At 43.4% G+C, this 22,967-nt stretch overlaps 1 protein-coding gene across 1 annotated transcript in view; it reads left to right on the top strand.

Annotated features, from left to right (window-relative positions):
* plxnb1b (plexin b1b) overlaps window positions 1-22,967 on the top strand; it is a 91,775-nt gene that overhangs the window by 18,056 nt on the left and 50,752 nt on the right. Inside the window, exon 2 of the mRNA XM_041947850.1 lies at window positions 3,679-3,749. The gene's annotated coding sequence lies outside the window, so the exon portion shown is untranslated. The remainder of the gene's footprint in view (window positions 1-3,678; window positions 3,750-22,967) is intronic.

Below are 22,967 nucleotides of genomic sequence, written 5' to 3'. Positions count from 1 at the left end.
CTGCTGAAGAGTACTCCCGAAGAAGATTTCTGCTGTTTGGGTTCACTGACGGAGTTACCTCTGCCTCTCAGGAATTCAACCACAACACTATTTCAGCTTCAGTTTGACACCAAGCCTGCCTTTTCTGCCTTATTTCTGGTGGAATTTGTTGGTATAACCTTTGTTCGTTCTGAGGTTGGATGACCAGATGTGGGTTGAGGAATGAAGCAGGATGGCATCAGCCCTGTGCCAACAAGGCTGAGAGGGCAGGGCAGGAGTCGTATTTAGACCCTGTGTATATTTTCCAAGGAACAGAGGGAAAAAAAGCTGAAACTTCTGGCATTTAATTACAGAGCGCCCGTGGCCAAAGGCACACTGTCAATGGTAGTTTTAAGGCCGACAGCTTAACAACCTCAGGAATGGTGGCACTGTTGGTTTTGGTGACGCTGTGTCATTTCCTCCTGTGAAGAGCCGTGTGTTTTGATGTGTTCTGGACTTGTATGTATTCCAGCTCCACTGAACAGGCAAAATTAAGAAGCCAGTAAAAAATAAAGGAACATTATGGTGCTATCACGTGTACCAAAATTCGCCACCATTGCCAAGTCAACTGTAAAAGCTCGGACTAATTTTAGGACTTTATAATGCCTGGAAATGGCCTCTTTTTGAAGTCTGTTTTCTCATGAGAACCCTTTCTGTGACAGTTTTAGTTGCTTTGAGGGACGTGTCTCCTGTTTACAGAAAACATGCCCCCTGCCTCTGCTGCGCTGTGGCAGCCATATTTTTCTTTCCCATGTTAATCTGACCTGATTTGAGTTCAGTGCGTTCCCTCTCGGCGCTGTCAAAAGCAGTGGTAGATTAATTGGCCGACCGATGATTAATCGGGCCAATCTCTGGCACTTTGAGCTGAACTGCGTTGACCGATGTCTGCTACCATGAGGCCAATTGAAGACAAAATGTCAGCTGACACTTCACAGATAATCCACATTTTTTATTTTCAAATGTTTCTCTGCATTGAAGTGAATAATACATGAGTGTTAAATAAATGTTTGATCAGACCAAAAACAAAGAGATGCTGCTGGGTGCACTACCACTGTTTATTTATTTTTAATTATGTATGTTTTTTTCCATTTTCTCTCAGAAACTAGGAGGTGCTGCTGTCTGCAGGCAAATGCTGTTGACTGCACTAAAACTTTATTTTTCGGTCATATGGTCTTAATTTTTTACAAAGTTTTTTTTTTTGATTACCTGTGAACATTTATTCAATTGATACAAATTTTAATTAAAATATGTGCACTACAGACAGAGTGACAATGCAGACAATAATAATAATGATAATAATAATAATAATAATAATAATAATAATAATAATAATAATAATAATAATAATAATAATAATAATAATACTAATAATGTCAAATCAATAATCATTCATGTTCAGCATTTGTGTATTATTATAATTATTATTATTATTATTATTATTATATTGTTGTGTTTTATCAGATGCAAAAAGGCAACAACACACTATCAGCCATTGGCAGCCCCGCTCTCTGCATTAGCTGTTGGAAAAGCATGTATCGGTCGACCACTAGTCAAAAGCTCTTTGTGTCGTTGGCTCAGTGGGCTTGTTTTAGGGGACTCATGGGTGTGATGTTCCTCCATGTAGAGTTTGTGGGGTGGGGGGTGGATGGGGATTTGCCCGCCTCTTTTGGCTGGTGATCACTGGTTCTGGCGAGGGTGAGCGAACATACCATGTCACCAGTTGAGTCACTGTACATTTCCTAACAATAGGAAGCCCGGCTGAAATTGGCACAGTCCCTTTTCATGACCACAAAGGGAGCCATTAAAGCCTAAATGCATCCGGACTGAAGTTGCCCCTTTACGGGAGAGTGTGCCTGGCTGTGGCGTGAGTGCTCTTACATAAGGTTTCTTCATTTGGCCTGGCATCAAAAGAGCTATTGGCCAGGGAATATGGCTTCACTGCCTCTAGAAAGCTGAACGTGTCTACTAACGTTGTGAAAGGTGCTCCGGGCTTTGTGATAGCTCATCTGCACCCTGTTTGCTCAACCTGATGAACCATTGTGTGATACAAGTCAACGTTAATCCTTGAATAGGAAACTCACTGAGGGGAACAAACATCAGAGCAAAGGCCACAATCCTTCCTGTTCCTGTCACGTCAATCCTATCAGCCCATCAGTCTCTCCCACAATTCCACCAGACTGCTCTCTGCACTTTCATCTTTGAACTTGTCTTCCCGCAGCTCAGCTTTAGGCCCGCACAGTCTGGGTCAAAGATAAGTGGGAACAGTGTATGAGTTAGTCGTGTCTTGCATCTGAGCCAGCTTCTCACCTGAGGGAATTGCCATTAAACAAGACCCAACACGTCAGAGGTAGGAGCAGTGGTAGAGGCCTGTACAGTTGAAAACCACTTTTCTTTACAACGTTGAGGGTGGATTGGAAAAACTCCAGCTTTGACCAAACTTCATCCAAGTTAAGACGGCATTCCTTGACAATGACTATTATTTAGATCTCCTGTGGTAAGGCAGTGATACTGCCTTTACAGCTTCAGGACTTCTGTGGTGAAGACAAGCATAAAATGAGAATTTATTAGGGCTGCAAAAGCCGAGAAGGATCCTGGTTTAATTTCATTTCGTCCGTTTTTCAGAATTAGCCCCATGCAGCGTGGTTGTTTGAGCTTGGTTATATATAATACAGGAGTTCAGTAGAATTCAGTGCCATTGTGGTCGGCATTTTGTGTTTTAAATGCAGTCCAGACTACGACGGTCACTTGTCATTTGTAACTTGAGCTCCCGTTTGAAAGTGGAAAAAGTGAAATAGCCAGGAACCATCATGTCTATCTGAGAGGTAACGTGTGCAAGCATTTGGAGTCGACAGACGGGAAAACGTTGTAAAGTTAAGACTGTGTACAGCTGCTTCACAGTGACATTACAACAGTAACAGATCTGAAGTCATCTGTTATGTTGACACAGTGCCATGGGTTATCTGTTTATGCCGTTTTGGAAGACTTGGAGAGGAGAGCAGTTTCATTTGAGAGATTGTTTTTTGACAGCCAAATAAATTTTAGACTAATTTCATACAAAGTGTGGTTTGAGTGTGTGGCATTTAACTATATCGCTGACTCCTGTATTGGTTTTCCAAGACACATGAGTTCATTTTTAGAAGCTAGGCATTCCTTCTCATAGCAAATTTTAAACGTCAATCAGTATACATACAGGGTTCATTCATAGGGGTTTTTTTACATTCTGATGATCTCCTAATGATCAGCGCAGCTTTGGATATGTGTTACAAAGTGCTATAGAGAGGTCGTATTTCATGTTGTGCCGGGCTGTCTTCTCTGTGGCAGCCATTTGTCTGGTTTTTAAAAGGTGACTCTTGTGGCTGCTCTGGCCTCGCCATGTTCAAGGTCTTTGTTGGTGAGCTGAACAATAGCTGCTTTGTTTGAAGAACAGGGGCCCTCACCTGCGTAGCATGAATTAAGAAGACATGGCAGCCGTTGCAAATGGTTTAAGCTCACTTTGTAGAGGAGATTCCTCCTGCCGCTGACTCCTGCTATCATCATCTGTTTCCACATTGTGGCTCCTCAAAGAACGTTTGTGTTGTACTTTATGTCATGCTTTTGGCTTTTTGGGAAGAAAGCTGTCAAAATGCTCTCTGGATTTTCTAACTGCTTGTCCTCCTCCAGGTTTTGACAAATCCTCATGGGAGCCGTGGAAGGATTGCAAATGGGCGGAAAAGCACACTGAACTTCCACAGGTAGGAAACTAAATATCTCCTTCTTTGTGCTTATACGTGTGCAATAATTACTGATAGTCAAAGAAATGTTCTGTCATTATGTGGGTGATTTTTCTTTTGGGCCATTGCTAATGTAGTACACCAAAAGAGCCAGATGCATCTAGGGGGCAATCACTTAAGCTTTTTTAACTATTTCCTTCAATTCATCTGAATTACACAATGGCTCCTGGGACTTCAGTTTCCTCCTCCTGCAGTGTCAAGTCCACTTCCCCTCAAACCGCATCCCACCACACTCTACAGCTATTTAAAGTGTCAGCGGCTGCTCCCAATTACTCCTCCCCATGCCAAACCAGAAGCTCAGGCCACGCAAACGCAGGCCTCCCCACTGTGACTTTTATCTGTTTGTTTTCATACTTCCCTTACCTCTGTCAGCCCTCCTCCCTTGTGCTCTTACTGTTTTTGCCCTCGCCAAGGATTGTGTTTTTCTTCCAGCTGACCTTGGTTGCATAAACTAATGCCTGATCCCCCTTCCTTGATTCTCCTCTCTCTGCAAACCCTCCGCCTCCCTATCCCACCCCTCTGCCAGCCTGCTATCCTCTTGGCGCTCCCACAAAGCCCAGTGTTTTGATTACATTGTGAAATTGGAGCCAGGACTATTTATTCCCAGGCTGGGGTAGTGTGGAGGACCTGGTTGGAGGATAAGCCAGAGAGGGGGAAGCCAGGAAGCTGTTGTGGTTGAATCAGGCGGATGGTGTTGGTGGGTGAACTGTTTATGTATTCTCATAACCTCTCTTTGTAGGCTGTACATCCAGCCAGCTGTTTCAAATAAGCAGAACGCCCGGGGTCACATCTTACTGTCAGCAGTTTCTGTGCATAACCCAAACCCCATCATTCAGCTTTGGCCATCACAGGGTGGCAGAATGGCACAGTGCTCTGAAACACTGAGGCTCAGGCCCCTTTTTTGGGAAGCATATACCCTGCCGACGAGACTGACGCCAATTTGCTTTTGGGGCTTTAAAGCAGGGATACTGTGCAGCGTGCACATTACGTTGGCTCAATAATCACATTTATGGCGGTGGCGAGGTGTCCACAGACTGCTTCACCAAAAAAAGTCTGTGTTCTGTTGAATTTGCCCAATGTACCAAAACCCCTATCATCACCTTTGACCTCTATGAAAGGATGCAAGACAATACAGGGAATTCCCTTATAAGCATGCACAGTGTTCCTTATTGCCTCCTGTACACCTTAGTGTGGGTCTTTGCTTAAAGTTTGTGAATTATAGTTCAAAACAGTTGTCTCCAGAATGTCCTTCTGACTGAATGAAAAACAAATCCCCAGGAAGGCTACATGTTGCACATCGTTCATTATTGTCTCGTAACCACTGATGAGTTAGCCTTGATCAGAAATAACTTCAACAGAAGCCTGCAGACTAGATGATTCACAGTTTTTTGTTTGACGTAGACATTAAAGAATAAATCTGAGCCAATCCCACTAACAAGTGTTGTGTCTGTCCACAGCCTGATCTATATATCTATCAGTGCCATAGAGCACAGAGGAATCAATAAGCCACAACGTGACATGTTTCTTCATTACCGTTAACTGTAGTTTATTTTCACTCAATCCCACATCCACCATCCTGCTGCCCCAAATACTCATCAGAGCACCAAATGTGGATTAATCCAGCGCTGAAAATAGTTTCCAACAAATGCATTTAGTCGTTTGAGTAACATGCCGAGGAGTTTTAGGAAGTTACTTGCCTTTTTTTTTTTAATATTAAAGGAAAGCATAATTCATTACTTGTTTATAAACGTTCTTTATAGGAACTAATGTTCTTTGGGGAGAGTGTCAAGACAGGGAAGGGAAGTCAGACAGTATCGAGAGACAAGAATAGGTTGTTGGTTTTGGTCTATATCGACAACAACAAAATAAATATTGTCAGCCCTCTCCTTTAATGTGAATTTCTCTACACCTGACTGAACAAATCCAACACTCGCTGGTCTCTCAACTGTCTTTTCCTCCAGTTACTGGAACAAACACAATGCCTGTTAGTTCCCAGTTTCTCCTAAAATCTTTTCTATGCTGTCCATCCATTGAAATTTTGGCTGACTCCTCCAGTATATTTCTGACAGGGCTCAACCAATTATCTCAGCTTTAATTGAGAAGAAGTAAGGGTGACCTGATTTGATACTTGGATCCATAGATACAGATCTAATTAAATGGATAGGGTCTCAGCCAGACGTAATGAATCCACATTAGATGCGGTTTATTCATCACCATTACAAAATTGTAACAATGCAGTTTCAAAACCTTTGAGAGTAATACAACTAACATGTGTTGGTGTATGAACATGTCGGTCATGATGTGTGTTGCCTCACAAATTGAATAAGATCACAATCAGCTCCACACAGTGAGGTTGACAGAGTTTGAACTGAGTTGAGTTTCAGTTTTGAAGTGAATCCTGCTGTGTGTTGGCCCTGAAAACAGTCCAAAGTAAAATGATTAGCACATGCATATAGCCTGAGAGTTTCCCAGTGTTGTTGTGGGGACATTTCCATCAAGTTAATCCACTGGGTCTCCTCTTCCTCAGATGGGAGTAGGTAAAGACTTTTGTGTTGATACTTGGAGCCAACAACAGAAATTGGCTGCATTGCTCGTAATGTTACCTTTTACATTTTCATGAAACCAGAGTCGGCATTATGGCGTAGTAGTAGTTAGTGGATATAACTCCAGTTCTATGAGTGTGTGTGTCGCCCTTTACCTACATGTTTTCACAGCCACACTAAAATACCTTCTGTGTATGTTAAAACGTTTATCATAGTTATGGATTGTCTTGCAAAATCCATGTTGTGGCAGAACGTGACAACAGTGTAGCGCCCACCCCTAACACACACACACACACACACTTCATTTGCCTCAGCAGGATGTATACACTTGACCATGTGTTAGATGCAAAACATTCAAATATGGAGGCCTTCGCTCTGACCTGCATGCATGCAGTCTCCGTACTTGTGATTTGGAGTCAGGTTAGTTTGGGAATAGGATGAAGTTTAATCATGCATGTTGCTGTCGTCGTTAAAGAATTACTGGTTCACTATTGTTCTCAGAAAATAAAGTCATGACAGACAGCAACACACACGTAGCTAAGGCCAACCGGAGATGAGCAGCCGAGCATTAGATTACAGGGAAATGATCAACCAGGAGAGACAGGAAACACTGCAGGAGAGTGAAGTGTGTGTTTGGACAAGTGTGCTATCTGTGTGTGCTTCCTTACCATGTACAGATACCAAAAACAACCAGACCATGTAAGCATGTCATTTTTTAATACATGTCTTGGTTTGATAGAACACAAAGTGTGCCATTAACAGTTTGGCTGCCTCTACTTACAAAGTGAAAGATGTGTTACAGTGTTAAAAAAACTGCGTTCAGAACCCCTGAAACCACACTCAAACCAACCGTTTCTGAGCTGATTTCAGAAACGGATACTCAAAGCAGGGTGAGACTTGCAAATGGTTTTTCTGTTTGGCTTCATCCAGGCATGATTTATTTTGGACTGAGGCACAGGGCTGGCTCTCATTCAGACATTATTTTGTTTATTTATTTAAGGATTTCAATACTGATACCTAACTTATTTTATTTTGCTCAGCGTTAACATGTTTTTCTTAACACTGACAACAGTACTGGCACTGTGTCTAAATAGACTACTATTTAAGATGGAATATTCAATAGGATTGAAATCATGACATATCTGATAAAAAGCTTAAGTGAGAAACAGCGTTGAGTGCCAGCTTTTGGTACTCTACAGGTTGGGTCATTTGAAACATCTTCTTTTGCAATGAAATTATAACTTGGGCTAAAATACCAAAACAGCCGGCTACCCTGTAAGGCAGTGATGCTTCCCATCCAGCCCGCAGAATATTAATTAATTCAGAAGTTGTGCACATCTAGTGTTTCTCACCAGTGCTGATCCACCTGTCCTGGAAGATTTCAATGTCCCGGTCAAGCGGGAGGAATTCTCCCGTCACTGATCTGATTATGGACACAATTTTCCTTGTCTTTGTATTAAAGTGACTAATAATAATAATAAACTTTATTTATATAGCACAATTCATGCACAAAATGCAACATAAAGTGCTTAACATAAAAACAAATAATAATAATGAGTGATAAAACAATAAAATGAAGGAAAATAAAATAGAATTAAATAACATAAAGTAAAAAACAATGGGATAAGACAAGATAAAGCAGCCGTCAGGTCAAAAGAAAGGACAGTGTCTGGAGATTTAGTTTGAAGGTGTCAACAGATTTAGAACCTGAACACCTGAAGGGGGATGGAGAACAGTTTTCAAAGTTTTTCCTGTATATAACTAGAGGGCTGCAATGTAATCCTTCCAGTGATAATCAGTACAGTAATTGATGGACAACAGAAGCTCTGGTTTTGTGACTCTTGGCCATCATGCAGTGCATCTGTTGCAGTGGGGCTTCTTTTTTCTCCCCATTCCAGTATTAATTTTCAAAGTCGAATGTTTTGTTTCTTTTACAATGCATTCATATATTTGAATTTAGAATATATGTTGACAGCCCTGCTCACAATACAGTACTACTCAAAACTTAAGCTATCGGTATCTTCCGTGGGATTCCCGGTAAATCCGTGGACTAGCATAAATCAGACTTTAGACCACAGGGCCATGGGGTTTGCACCACAGTCTTTCCATCAGCCCACTGCAGTAATCCATTGTGCTCAGCAGTTCACTATACCGAGCCCATCCAGCAGCACACAGTCTGTATGCTTCACCAGTTACCATCTCGCTCAACAAATGATTTGAGGCCTGATTGCTTTGATCGTAGCAAAGACCTTATTTAACAGCTGTTGTCAAAAAGTTTGGTTCACATGTGGTATGCTATGGCTATGAACAAAAGTCTTCAGTCTGCACCATGAACAAGTGCTTCAACACATCTGCTGCAGGTCTATCAGGACCCGTGGCCTGGCCTGCCCTGCACAGACCTCAGCTGGGAGGAATAGATAGGGGGGCTGCAGATTAGCGTGCTTATAAGCGTATCAGACATCTTAACTAACATTAGGGGGTTTGATAAAGAATCTGGAGTGATACCAAATAAACCTGCTTACACGAGCCCATGCTGTGTCCACAGATTAACTGAAGTCACGGGCCTCATCAGAGGACTGCAGGACTACTGAGCCAAGCCTCTGAAATACTGCTCGGTATGTTTGGCTTGGAGGTGAGGCTTGTCACTTCCTGCTCATTGTGTTTGGTTCAGTAATTGGTGATGTGTGTGAATGGGTTACTTGTTGGTTTGTGCAGGTACTCCTTTGCCGTGTGTATTGCTGGGGTGAAATAGGTTTGCACCGTTTTGTCTACACAGACTCTGCAGAAGCTATGGTGTAGAAATCAGATCAGCTTCTGGCTGCTGCATGAGGTGTGTCTCCTGCTCCAAGTGAAGCAGACACGACAACAAGGAAAAGTCTTCTCAGACTGATGTTAAATGAAGCTTCCAGCAAACGTCAGTGTAGTGTCAGTGTCAGAGTGTGACTCAAAGCAAGGTGAGACTTGCTAATGACGGCAGTGATGACGATAACCTCTGTCTCACACCAGTGCAATAGTCGCCTGTAGTTGGGAGCACCTTTCCCAAAAACTCTGTTTTTCCCTGTTGGAAAGAAGCCGTTGGTTTGTGCATCAGAGGCCTGCCGTTGCCTTCACTGAGGTGAATCAGCAATGTGGAAGTGGTTCTTCATTTTTTCATCAGGCTTTCATTCTATCCAACGCCTGCTGCTGTCGGGCTATTAAAGCTTTGCTCAGATTGTTTTGGAAGATCGGAAAGTGCCACAGAGGTTGACAGTGTTCTTTAAAATTGACGTATTCTTGGAAATTATGGAAATATGTCCTATGGTAATTTAAAATTCAGACCTTTCTGAATAAGATGGAAAGATCATTTAATCCACAAGTCTTGTAAAATTGGGTTGCAGGTTGTTGTTCATCAATGGGCCTCTTACTCCTTTGTGGATTAATGAATGCTGCTTTTCTAGTAGAAACGTCTACCTTCTCAGCTGTGGACATGACAGGGTGTGGTGCAGCTAATGCAAACTGCTCTGTAGCCAAATGGTGCTGCTGACCCAGACGATGACGGTTGACTGTTAGGAATAAGAGGAAGCGGTTTCATTCAGAAAAAAACGTTGTTTGAGTTTGAAGAGCAGCCTTTACAGCATCGCTCCAAACAGACGACATGTTACTGTCGCCCATGTGATGAAGTAGATCATGGTGAGAATGAAGCACATGGGAGGATTAATAAATGGACAGTCTGTGGAGCCTCTTGAGGAGGTGAAAGCCACAACAACAAACAGCTGTATTTCCCTTCAGAGGTGACCACATGGGATGTAATGACTTGTAATCGGCACTTTAGTGAGTTTAAGCCTGTCAGTAGTGCATCCATTATCACTTGGTGTATCTGTTGTGTGTGTTCTAGAAGGATGTGGTCATCTGAGAAAGTGGATGCTAATCATAAATCCATTCCCCGGAGGGCTGTAAATCACCGGCAGGCCATTTGTTCCCTGGGACTAAATGTTCCTGATGACAAAGGTGGTGGCTTTTGTAAGAGCCATGTCTGTCTCCAGTTTGCCAGCCACACAGGGCTAGAGCAGGTATGTTGTTAAAGAAACGCTCTGAGTAGCGTGTTTTGTCATTCCTTTCCTGAAGCCCTCTCAGTGTTTTTCCTTTCAGAGGTAAACCTCCTAACTGAGTATTTTTTTGAAAGTCCTGTCTTTGTTTCTCCTCTATCTCTTTGACAGTGCATGAAAGCATTAAATAAGTGATGTAATGCCAAGCGCAATCGACCCTGCTTATATCCCCCACCCTGAGCGAGACAAGGTGACTTTCCTGGAGCGAGGCAGCTGGAGCACTCGCCGCAAGCAGAAAAATATAATCAAATCATGTCATTTAGTTGTCCTCGTGTCTTCTTTTTTTGGACCGCATTTTCGTCTCAGGAGCCTCATGAACTACGCCTGAACTTCACATGACTTCCACGAACGAGTCAGAGGAATAGAGAGTGGGGGCCACTCACTCATTTCACTGATTGTGTCCTTTTTTAATTTAAACTCACCTACATTCATCTTGGGCTTCCCGGACGAACGGGGCAGGGTGCAGAATCTCAATCGCTGCTTGACCATTTCCATGACATTCACTCACTGACTCTGCCTTTTTAGCAGCCTGAAGCTTTTTTCCATTTAGTTCCATATCTATTTCTAATGCCCTCCTCCTTGAAGATGCTCAGGCCTCACGGATATTAGACCCGAGCGGGGTCGAGTGCTTTTAGTGGCTGGCGAACCGCTTTTGATGTTGGAATCCTGCACTGTCAAAAGTGGGGGAGGCTGTGAAAAGGTAAAAAAAGTGGGTCATCCACGGGCTTCCCTTCCATATTATGCCAGGCTTTAAAAGGAAAATGCTGAACCAAGGAGGTTCGGAGTGGAAGAGCTTTAACCTTTGTAGAGAACAGAACTTTTATTTTAATCTTTGTGAGCCAATTTGTGCATGCTAATTATTCCAAACCATTGAGAAAAAAACAACAAAAGCAACAAAAAACACTTCTGCATGAAATGTTTTTAGATTCAGTCCTAATTAGGTATTCTCAGATGGGCCCTGGCCTGCGTCACACTCTGCTTTTTGCTATTCAAATGTATTAAAATGAGAGGGCATGCAGCTCCGCTGTGGTTTTGTTGTTTGGATTTAATTTGCTTGTTCGTTACTGAGGTTTTGGCTTTACAGCTGTGTTACTTTGCTTTCCCATCTGTTACAAAATTTTAAAAAGTAATTTGTTAAATATTTAAGGGTATCTTTATCAAAAGTTGTGCTGTCGTTCCAGACATGTCTTAGTCATGGTGAGTGTCTCTTATTTTTCTCTGCTTCTCCATAATCCCCATCCTCCACCTTGTCCTTTACCCTCACCTCTCTAAACCGTCCTCCTACTCTGTTCTCCCTCCCCCTCCATCCATCCAAGACAGACTAAATTAATAGACAGACTGAGAAATAGTTAGGACGCAGAGAGACAGAAAGCTAAATTAGATGGTGAGAGAGACAAAGAGAAGCAATCCAGGGTAGAGCAACTAGGAAATGGATGGAACAGAAGCTTGTTGGATGGAGTGAGGGGAGAGAATATATTGAAGGAGACAATGGGCAGATTAAAAATGGAGGCCAGATGATACCCAGAGGTACAGTTAAACACACATGAGACTGATCAATAAGGTATGGGAGCGGGTCTGACCCAGTGACACACACTCGCACACACACACACCTCAGGGGATGAAAGGACAATACACACCCCATTTTGCGCCGACCCCCCACCTCACTGCATAAACACTTACACACAGACACCGTCAGCGGTCTCTGGGGGGCAAGGCAGCTGACAAATTGGAGCTAGCCTCACTGTTTCCCTTTGCTTCAAACCACCGACCAATTAAGCTTTGAACAGAGAAAACCAAGCATGGAAAGGAAATGACCAGGCTTCTAGAAGTTGTCTGTGAAGTAATGAAATGAATTGTTAGAGATCTCTGGACAAAAGCATGCATTTATAGAAACACTATTAACAGTTATTAACAGAGCCATGTCATCACAGACACTGAAGTGGCTCAGCAGTGTCGCAGCAGACGGAGGGGCACTCTGGGTTTGTATGTTTGTTGTTTCGCCCTGTATGGATTTTTGAATGTTTCCTGTTGTATGGGGTTCGTGCTTGTTATTTGTGATTTATTTTCTTTTTTCTTTTTCTGTACTGATGTTCATGTAAAGGACTGGAGCTGCTGGAGCAGAGCTGTGTCTTAATCCAACAGATTAAGGAGCGCTTTTCTCTATACGAAAGTAACACCAGCGATCGATGAGAATTTGGTCGGACAAAAGCGTGTTGACCAACCAGTTGACCAACTGACCAGAAGGTGTCGGCCCAACACATTGCCTAACAGTAATTTCTCTGCTGATGTTGGCTGGAGGGACATTTTGGCTCGTAGACCATTCACTTTCTATAAAACTAATGTTTTATAACAAATGGGACATCCCAGACAAGGTTGGGAGCGTGAAGGGGCAATTAAACGGGTGTGTGGACCCTCTCGTGGCAGGGGAGTGCTGCGTCTCCTTAATGACCTTATCAGCATGCAGATTCTCAGAACTCACGAGGTCAGGACAGCCAATCGTAGCGTGCGTGCACATGGCCTGAAGGAAGCTGATTGGTAAAGCAGATTGATTGCGGAGTGGCTCTTCTTTGATTGTAGTCGTCGAGCTCGGAGAACTGGCCCGACCAGAGAGGACTTACTGCTGTGAAGAAGAATTAATGAAGACATTTGGGAATTGGAGCAGCACTGTAGTGTGACTGTGCTAACATGTTGATTAGATGTTTGTGTGTGTGTGTAATTACTGGTCTCTAGTTTACTGCCAGCCTGTGCATCTGTTACCTGACTCCTTCAAAGGCCACAGATCCCAAGGAGTGGCCGACCAGCAGCCTGTGAAACCAGATACACTGTGTATCCTCATCTGCTGTTTACTAGTTGTGCAAACACATCCACAGCACAGCATGAGGAGTCACATAAAACCCAAACTCACTGACACTGAAGCTCTGCTATAGCTGTCAACTGCTGGATATAGCCTCAGTGTAAACAAAGTGTTATAAAATGGATTGAAGTTTATACTCTCTGTGAATTTACTGTGTAATGTGTAGTTAAATGTGGAGTGCTGTACCGGTGTCAACATTTGTGCACCATCAGTCATGGTGATGCATGGAGCTGCTGCCGTGAGTCTGCCTCTATCTGAGCTGGCCAGCAGGGAGGACAGAGTAATGACTAGTATTTAGGCTGCTGTCAGGCCACTGTGCTGATAACAGTGCGTGGGAGACTGTGGAAATAGACTGTCAATCCTTCAATACGACTCCCATAACCACTGCAGCACCCAGCACACACACACACACACACGTAGACAACAGAGGGGTACGAGAAAGTACAGGGGAGTTGTTGTGGAGCTTTAAACAGGCAATCCAAATATTTTCAGGCCCTTGAGGGTTTCAGACAAAGAGGAAATAAACATAGTTTTTCTTTGTGGTGTGGGACTGGACCACATCAACACATTGAAGTGCTACTGTGAGAAGCCAGTCACTGCTTTTAATTAGGTCCTTCAGATTTGGGACACCGAAATCGAAAAATCCTCTCGCCAATGTTTTCTAGCTGTGGCCTTGATTCCTTCTGGTTATGACGTTTCTCTCACCAGCTTCATGGCAGAGATGCAGCAGAGGTGTAATGCAGATTAGAGCTCTTCACTGTTCCTCGTAACTGACAGCTGACCTGAGATCAGAATCAGGCTTGCTCCAAATCATATTCTTATGTATATCAGGTTCATATATATATATCAGGTTAGGCCTCATTGGACTGCTGCTGGTCTTGGGGTCTGTGTAGATATGTCTAAAACCTGAGTGGACACCCTATCAGCAGTGATCACAGGGTCTGAAAAACTATGTGCTGCACACAGGCCAGACTGGTTGTACAGACACACAGTATTACAGTGCAATAGACAACTGAATGAAGTTCAAGCTACTTTGAATGACAAAAGCAGTGTTGTCCCTAAATTTTCCAGTTATGATCCATATTCCAGTTCAGTGAGACGGTCTCACACTAACTCTGTGTTTTCCTTAGTGATCCCCAGCTGATAAAGCTTTACAGCTTCACAGCAAATAAACCATTGGTGGTGCCCCTCCAGTGGGAGCTGGCAAATCTAGTCCCAGAACAGTGTTGTCTAGATAAAATCCAGTAAAAATGCAGTGTAGAAATGACAAAATTTTAAAATGAGTCAACAACAGTCAGCAGGATCAGTGCCAGCTATGGACCTTGTGTCATAAACTGTAACTTGAAGAGAGCAGACAGATTCTCCCCCTGCCACTGCAGACGAGAGCAAACAGAGATGTGTTTGTTGATAGTCTATGGCACATTCAGGGTGTGGTTGTATTCAGTGGCTGGAGGTCTATTGTTGTCTGATTGTGTATTTGCAGACCAGAAACACAAACACACACACGCACACACACACACACACACACCAATCTGCCAAGTGATTACCCTGTTGCAACCAGGGAGAGTAGAGGTGCACACTCAGATGAGTGGCTGTGATCCTCCATGCATAGAAGGTGGCTGGTTGTATACAGTAGGTGTGTGTGTGGTGTATGGCGTGTGTGTGCTAGTTGTTCCTCTTTATTGATCTGATAAGGATCTGTGACACTGCAGGGGACTTCAGTGCAGTGACGGTACTAGTCATATTGATAGTGTGTGTGTGTGTGTGTGTAAAAAAATCATTCTGAACTGTTTATCAGTTATGAAACCCACTGTGTCACTGTGTTAGACTGAAAGGGATAGAAGGCAGAGTCTACCAGGATGAAACTTCTCCTCCAGGTCAAATCCAACCACTCGCAGGTTTGACGGCTACAGACTATCAAATGTGAGAGTGAGCAGCTTTTAAGGTGGAAAGCAGAGACCTTAAATCCTGAGGAACAGCTCCTCTCTAAACATTGATTATGCTCAAATTTTGGATGCACTCACTCAACTTTTGGTCATTGAATAAATTCCATACTGTTAGTGGGCATCTTTTCAGATGTTCTGATTAGCCATTTTTATTCACATAGACACACACACACACACACACACACACACACACACACACACACACACACACACACACACACGCACGCACACACACACACACACACACACACACACACACACACACACACACTCAAACCAGTATGTGGAACCAGCAGGAGACTGATGGGGGCTGGGAGGGTGCCTATTGTGTTTTTAATGTAGCTGTCCATCCCTTGTTTTGGAACAGAGGTGCTCACACAGTACCAACCAACCCCCAACACACACACACACACACAAACTTACATGCATGCATGCATGCACCCACGCACACACAGACACACAGACACACACACACACACACACACACACACACACACACTCAAGCCTTGTGTTTTTTCCCAGCCTCCCTTGAGCTGCCACTGGGGGAGGAGGACGTGGATGGGGCCATTGATGCATTTTGATTGCACCACCACGGTTGGAATGAGTCATAAATCAAGCCCCTGACCTGTCCCACCTCCGAATCACCCCCCACACACTCCCACCTCCCTGTTACAGAGATACACCCCCTTGTCTTTACTTTGGCTTGGTTTGGACTGGTTGCACTGGGAATTGGCTGGGACCGTCATGACATGCAGTTGGAGGGGTGAGGTACTCCAGTGGCCCCTGCAGGTTTACCTCTGGGATGAGCATGTCATGGATTTTTGTCTCAGTGTTGAGAGAACTGGGGGGGTTTACCTCCTGGGGCAGGGGAGAGACAGCCTGTCATGACACTGAATGGGAGGTGCATGTGCATGTGTTCGAGGTGACACACACACACACACACACACTGACACCTTGCCCAGCTTATCAGTGCCCAGGCAGCTGTGTACCTGACGCTGTGTAATCTCATTGATCCCATTACCAACAATGTTGAACCAGTGCACTGTCTTCAGCTGGTGTCGATGGGGGGGCTGGATGCAGTGCTAGATGTTGTACTGATGGCCTGGAGATTTTTAAAGGAACGCCACAACATTTTGGGAAACAAGCTCATATGCTGTTAAACCCAAAAATGATTGATGTGAATTGTGTCTGTGTTTAGTAAGGAGATGCTGGGATAGTCTCAGTCTAATGTAGGGAAGGCAGAGAAAGCTTCTCACATAATTCATCAACAGTGAAAAATGACTGAATCCTCTGTGACAGTCCCAACATGCTGATGTTTAGCATGTTTTCTGTTCAGCAGTAAATCCACCCTTCATGAGGGCCATGATGTTCAGTTTGTGTTGAAACTGTTGAGTTGTTGAACTGTGTGGTCATTTTGGAGGGTGTCGTTGTGGTGTTTGCATGTGGCATTGTGCAGAGAGGTGTTTCTAGGTGTTATCTGGTTTTTGACTGCACCTGGACTGAGAAAATAGAAATGAGTGGTGGAGGTTTTAGGGTTCTATGTACTGTAGAATCCATTTATTTATTCTGTTGTACTGTTTAATATATGATGTTGTTCACATAGATTTGGTTGATGATGCACACATTTTGTACTGTGTGCATGTCTGTAACTTCTCCCTTCAAGGGCAAGATGCTGATTGGCTGCTGTAAATATATAATCACCTCACAAGATTCCAATTTTCACGTGTGTTTTTCTTTTAGAAAGTTGTGACACTGATGAGGAAAATGTTTTGTCTTCCTTCGTTATATGTAAAAAGTCACCTCTCATCATCGAGTGCCGCCCTCTCCTGTCCTCTTTGCTCAAACCTGGCAGCCTCCCTTCTTGTGAGTAGCAGTGGCCAGGGGCTAACTTACTCCTTTTCGTTGGTGGACCACAGTGGGTGAGGTCAGATTTATTTATGTTTTTCTGACCAGTTTTTTTTTAAATCAAATATTGAAATATGTGGGTGGAATCAATCAAAGAGCTGTTGCTGCAGTCCTGACTGCTGCTCTTTGCCGTGTGGTGTTGTTTGTCTACCTGTGTTCCTGCCTCCTGGCGAGATGAAACCAAAGTGCTGGCTGCTGCCTGCCTTCCAAGGTCAGGTCACTCAGACCTTGTTTAGATGTGAATGATGCTTTGGGTGAATTTAGCAGAGGCGGGGGTTGCTGTTATCCCCTGCCTTCCTGTATAATGAGGTGTGTGTGTTTGTGTGTGTGCATGTGTGCAGACAGTGGAGCGTTGGTGACCCTTGTGCTTGTCTAGAGCACAATGATGAATGAGACTATTTCTTTGCCATCTGACAAATGTACACACATTCATATGCACCTTACACTATCCTGCATGCATCTGTACATGCAGATCTTGCTTTCTGTGTCCTCCTTGAAGTATCATTTGCTGCCAGCACGTTGCTTTTCTTCTTCCATTAATTCCCCATTGTGTCTAGGAGCTGGTATCATTTGAAAGTCTGTTGTTACAAATGCCAGCATGATGCATGAATTTCAGTACTGCTGCTAAAACGATGCTTTTTCAAACATTTTCAACTGATCCCAATACAATAAAAAATGTATAAAATTGGCAAAATTGAGATTTCTGATGAAAGAACAAAAAGACAAGACATGACAACCACTGCAGGGCTAACTAACTCACTAAATGACTGACTGACTGACAGACAAACACTTGCCTGGCTATTGTACCTCAGCGGTAGACCGACTAAAGCGGCAAGAATCAAAAACTGTCAAGTTAACACTGCATATCTGTGCATGTAGTCTCAGAGTACAAATTAGTCCTAAATCTGGCCAAAAATCTCATTCTGTATCATTATCCTCTCCCAGTCAACATGAAGGAGCGTTCCAGAAGTTAAAACGTGTTAGGAGTTGCCAGGTGATGTTTTGGGAGTGTTTGATGACAATGAGCTTATTAAAGGACGGTTTGGAGAGAATCTGAATCATTTTTGAGATACTGTCCCTGTGCAGGATACAAACGAGAACACACACACACACACACACACACACACACACACACACACACACGCACTGTCTCTGCAGAAATGAAGCTTATTGGAGCCTTTTTGGCAAAAAAAAACAAACTTAGCTTTGCAACCGTGATGATTTGGGTCTGTTACAAGCAACAGTTTTGGCAGTTATAAATCAAATTTTGACTGCTTGTGCAAGTCCTCAGATAATGTGCAGCTTCATTCATCTCACCACTATTCAGCGAGAAGTTATGAAAAACAAGCAGCACTCACATGATTTGCTTCAAAGAGTCTTAAAAAGTATTAAAGTTAGATGAATCAATTTACTGACAACTAAAACCCTTAAAAGTATTAAAAAGTCTTGAATGCCATTTTCTGAGGTATTAAATCTAGTATCTTATTTTCAGGATGTATATTTGTCCAAAGAGGTTGTATGCTCAGGTTTTCATGAGTTCAATCCCTCGGTAGGCTTGTAGTTTTGTTTTTTGTTTTTTTTTGGAGTTTTTTGTCATTCAAAGTACCTTGAACTTAATTCATTTGTCTATTGCACTGTAATACTGTGTGTCTGTACAACTATAAGAAGTATGGTATGTCAAGGTTGAGCCAGTAAGTTGAGATTTGAAGGGAGCTAGAGGGATGTGTTTAAGAGCTCTAATCTGCATTACACCTCTGCTGTATCTCTGCAACGAAGCGACATAACCAGAAGGAATGAAGGCCACAGCTAGAAAACAGGAGTGAGAGGATTTGAGATTTACAAATGGCATATTGTCTAATATGAGGTTCTTTGTCTATAGACATAAAGACAACAAAGACAATATTTAGCATTTGAAAACTTATTTAGTTAAATAGAACAAATAGGAATTTGCATAAACTGAAAAAGTATCAAACAATACTAATACAGTTTGAGTGTGACATTGGACTACAGTTAGCATGTCAGAGTCACCAGCTGCCCTACGAAGACTGTGAAGGCACCTCTGTGCCCCTCAGCTCCTCAAACCTCTCATTTGATGAATGCACAGTGGACAGCCTTTAAGCAGCCATTACACAGCTGAAAATACCCACCAAAATATGACTTAACTTTCACCCCGAACACTGCAAGAACCACCAAAATCCAAACAATATCACCACGCAACAAGCAGCACACACAGTGACGTTACTGTGTACATATACAACCACAGCTAAAACAGGCTCCACTGTGTGCTCCGCAGAGGAAAAAAAGTCACGCTCTTTTCATAGATACATTTTCAAGACCTTTAAAGGTTTTTACATTCCCTATTGTGTAGTGTAACAGAAAGAATTTAAAGCCCGTTCCCTCTGGTTCACCTTTAAAAGCGTGCTGTGCTGTGCAGAGTTTTACTGTATATTCCCAGTAGGAGGTGAGGCTGGAGCTACGAGGGAAATGTTCCCTGTGTGAGCATTTAAGTCTGAATGTCGAGAGCCGCTTCAAGGATCCTGCACTATTTATGGTGAGGGAGTGAAGAGAGAGAATAGGGGTCACGATGTGACATTCCTGCATCTTTACTACCTGGACTCTGCACTTGAATGCAGAGCAGAGTGAGAAAAGGAGCTTAGAGGAATGAGCCTGAAGTCAACGAAGTGATTCTGGGCCCATTAGTCACTTGTTTTTCCTTGGTATTGGTAGATAAATGATAATGTTAGTATGTAAGCAGTGATTCATAAAATTGTGCAAGTCACAGCGTGTCATTGTTTACAAGGAAAAACAGTGGAAGCAGTAAATCATGGGCCTGGCTGTAGGTGTGGTCATGGAGCAAAAGAAAGAAGATGTTAGATTATTTAAGAAAGAGTGAAGTTTGAACTTTAGTCATGCCCCCCTTTGGTAGTGCCAAACAATTCTTGGCACCCCAACAGGATTTTTATTAACTAGTAGTAGTTCTGGAGAAACTAGGAAGAAAAAGGAGCAACGTTGAACTGAATTATCACTGACTGCCCTGTCAAGAAACTGTCCATCTTGTGTTTTACATTTTTCTTTCTGAATGAAACCTTGACAACCTGCATCTTGCAAGGATCAGAGAACTGTTGTTATTAAATCGTTGATCTAAATGAATCAGATTGGTAGCACAGTAGACATTTGGACCTGTCATAGCAGGAAAAGCACAGGTGGAATCAGGAACAGGTCCAGCAGTGATTGCAGTCCAACCCTGCCATCAGTGATGTAATGATTTACACCTGTGTTTGACAAGTCTGGGAAATGCTGTGTCCCAAATATCACCCACAAAGTCCTGATTGATGTTGCCCCAGGACCATCATGTCGCATAGGGAGCATGAATAGATGATTGGGTCAAACACAGGACTCTGACCTTTGGGGACACAGGCAGTATATCTGCTGTGAGAAAGGTCTATATGGTTATGTTTGACTCCCCAGGAATGGCTCTGCCCCCAGGTTTGAGAACCACTGGTGTAATCTGATGGATGGACAGAGGCCTTCACACCTATAGTTTGGTTTACTAGAAAATAACGATGCAGGATGACACTCCCCCAAAACAATGAACAAGTTACCTGTCAGGAAACAGTGTCAGACTACCTGAACCCACATGCACGACAGCACGAATCAGGACACAAACGAGGCGGCTTGTACCATAGTATCAACTTATGAGGAGGGGCTATAGTTACTGCGTGGTCCCTAGGTTTAACTAATTTTTTACGAAGGATATGTACATGTGTTACCTTGGTTACTAAATGATTGTGGATAGATGTATATATCGCTTCTACAAATAACTTTTATAGGGGATTTCTTTCTTGACAGTTCACAATCAGTAGATGTTCACTATCATTAAGTATCATGGTTGGACTGCTTTGCTTTCACACCACAAACAGACCACACCAGGCTCCACTCAGAACTAGGACCAAAGAGCTACTGGGCTACCACACCAGAGTTCAGTTAAAGCACAACAAAGAGGTTAGATGTGAGGGCACATGCCAAAATGAGAGGACAATATTCAGATGTGTGTGTGTGTGTGTGTGTGTGTGTGTGTGACACTTATTTGAGGAGACAGTGACTAGAGCTCAGGAGAGCCAGGCAGCTTTCTGACAGTGAGGGAATGACTGACAGACATGTGTCCTGAATGGAGGGTGGTGCAGTGGAGGGTAACCTCCCTCCATCCCTCTGCACCTCTGCAGCCTAATAACCGGACTGACGCTTGCGTCCGTCAGCACCTCATTGTAAACCTCCTGCTTGTAAAACAGGCAGAGGCAAGAGGAAGTCACAGTGATAATATCTGTCCCTTTCTCTGCCACACACACACACACACACACACACACACACACACACACACACACACACACACACACACACACACACACTCACTACCATTTGGAAAGTAAACAACATTTATTCATCTCGATTCAGACAGGAATGTGCAGAGCTCTTATATATTTTTCTTTTTTAATGAGCATCCCCTTTCACCATGGTTGTCTGTGTGTCAGCTCCGTCAGACCAGCATGCTTTGCTCCAGCCAGCAGCGGCTTCATACGGGCGCGTTCACCAGGGGTGGCCCAAACCACGGTGGCAAGTCCACCTTCAGGGTGGTCTGCTGTGGCAGAGCAGGTTTGTTGTAAGAGATTACTCATAGCTTCAGACAGCGTCACGCTTCTCAGGCTGTGTTACACTGAAAGGTAACTCGCTGTAGCTGTCATGGAGTTACATAAGGTCATGTGACGCATTATGGCCTACAAACATACACACACACACAAACACATCCACACAGCCTTCATTTTGAGGCATTTACTAATGACATGGACTTGCACAAATACATAGAAATGCATCCACATGAATTTTCTCCTCTCTCATGCACACACACCGTCTACCCTCCCCCATGACATATCCAGAAATATGAAGTACATTTGCATTGTAAGCAGCTTGTAAAAATCCCTCTCCTGAGCTCCATAATTGGCTGTTGGGCTGTGGTCTCTTGTCCCATCCTGGAGCAGTAAAGCCAGAGTGGAGCAGCAGCAGCAGCAGGTCCACGCAGAGATGCTCACGTCCAAGAGGAATCCAGGGCATTTAACAGAGCCTGGTGAAGAGAGGCGGCCCGCTGTGGAAGTCAGCTGTTCGTTTCAAACAACAACCAAAAACGTTCTGTGACTGGAAACCTCTTCTCTTTTTTTCCCCAGGAGAATAGAAAAGCATTGTTTCAGGAACATACTTTTAAAAACCAAAGCACACAAATCTGATAAATCCCACCAGATCTTTTCGCCTTGGTTTGCTCAGCTCTCTAGGAAACAGACCTCTAGTTATTGATTGCTTTTAGTGAGGATCAGTAGCCAGAGCAAGTGGAGTTATTTTTTTGCTGAACAGATTTTTTTCAAAAATAATCAGTTGTATTTGGCTGAGCCCTCCAGCGACTTCAACTGTGTGAGTGCTTGATTCTGTGTTTGTCTTGGTTATCAACCTGTGTATCATCCCCATTATCTGAGTCACAGCTGTGGGAGCGCCCGAGGCTCTTTATGGTTTCATGGCTTGTCAAATCTGTGGAGCGACCGGCAGCACTTCTGCTTTCCAACTTGATAGGAGAGGGATTTTTTTTTATTCTGATGCTGTGTTGGAGAAGCTCGTTTAGTTTTGACTGCACTCCAGACTCTTTTGCAGTCTCAAACTGTTTTATGACTTCATTCTCACCTCTGCATGTTATACAACAAGCGTGGCTCCGCAAGCAACGCACACCCTAATGTTTTATTGAGGCAACACTATGGAAAAGCAGCATTAGCTGCTTGGTATCACAAAGAGCCTCTTTGTGTAGTGGT

Source organism: Chelmon rostratus, chromosome 2, assembly GCF_017976325.1.
Source record: "Chelmon rostratus isolate fCheRos1 chromosome 2, fCheRos1.pri, whole genome shotgun sequence".
Classification (NCBI taxonomy): domain Eukaryota; kingdom Metazoa; phylum Chordata; class Actinopteri; order Chaetodontiformes; family Chaetodontidae; genus Chelmon; species Chelmon rostratus.
Note: the sequence above shows the minus strand (reverse complement) of the source record. Positions and strands in the feature narration are given on the sequence as shown.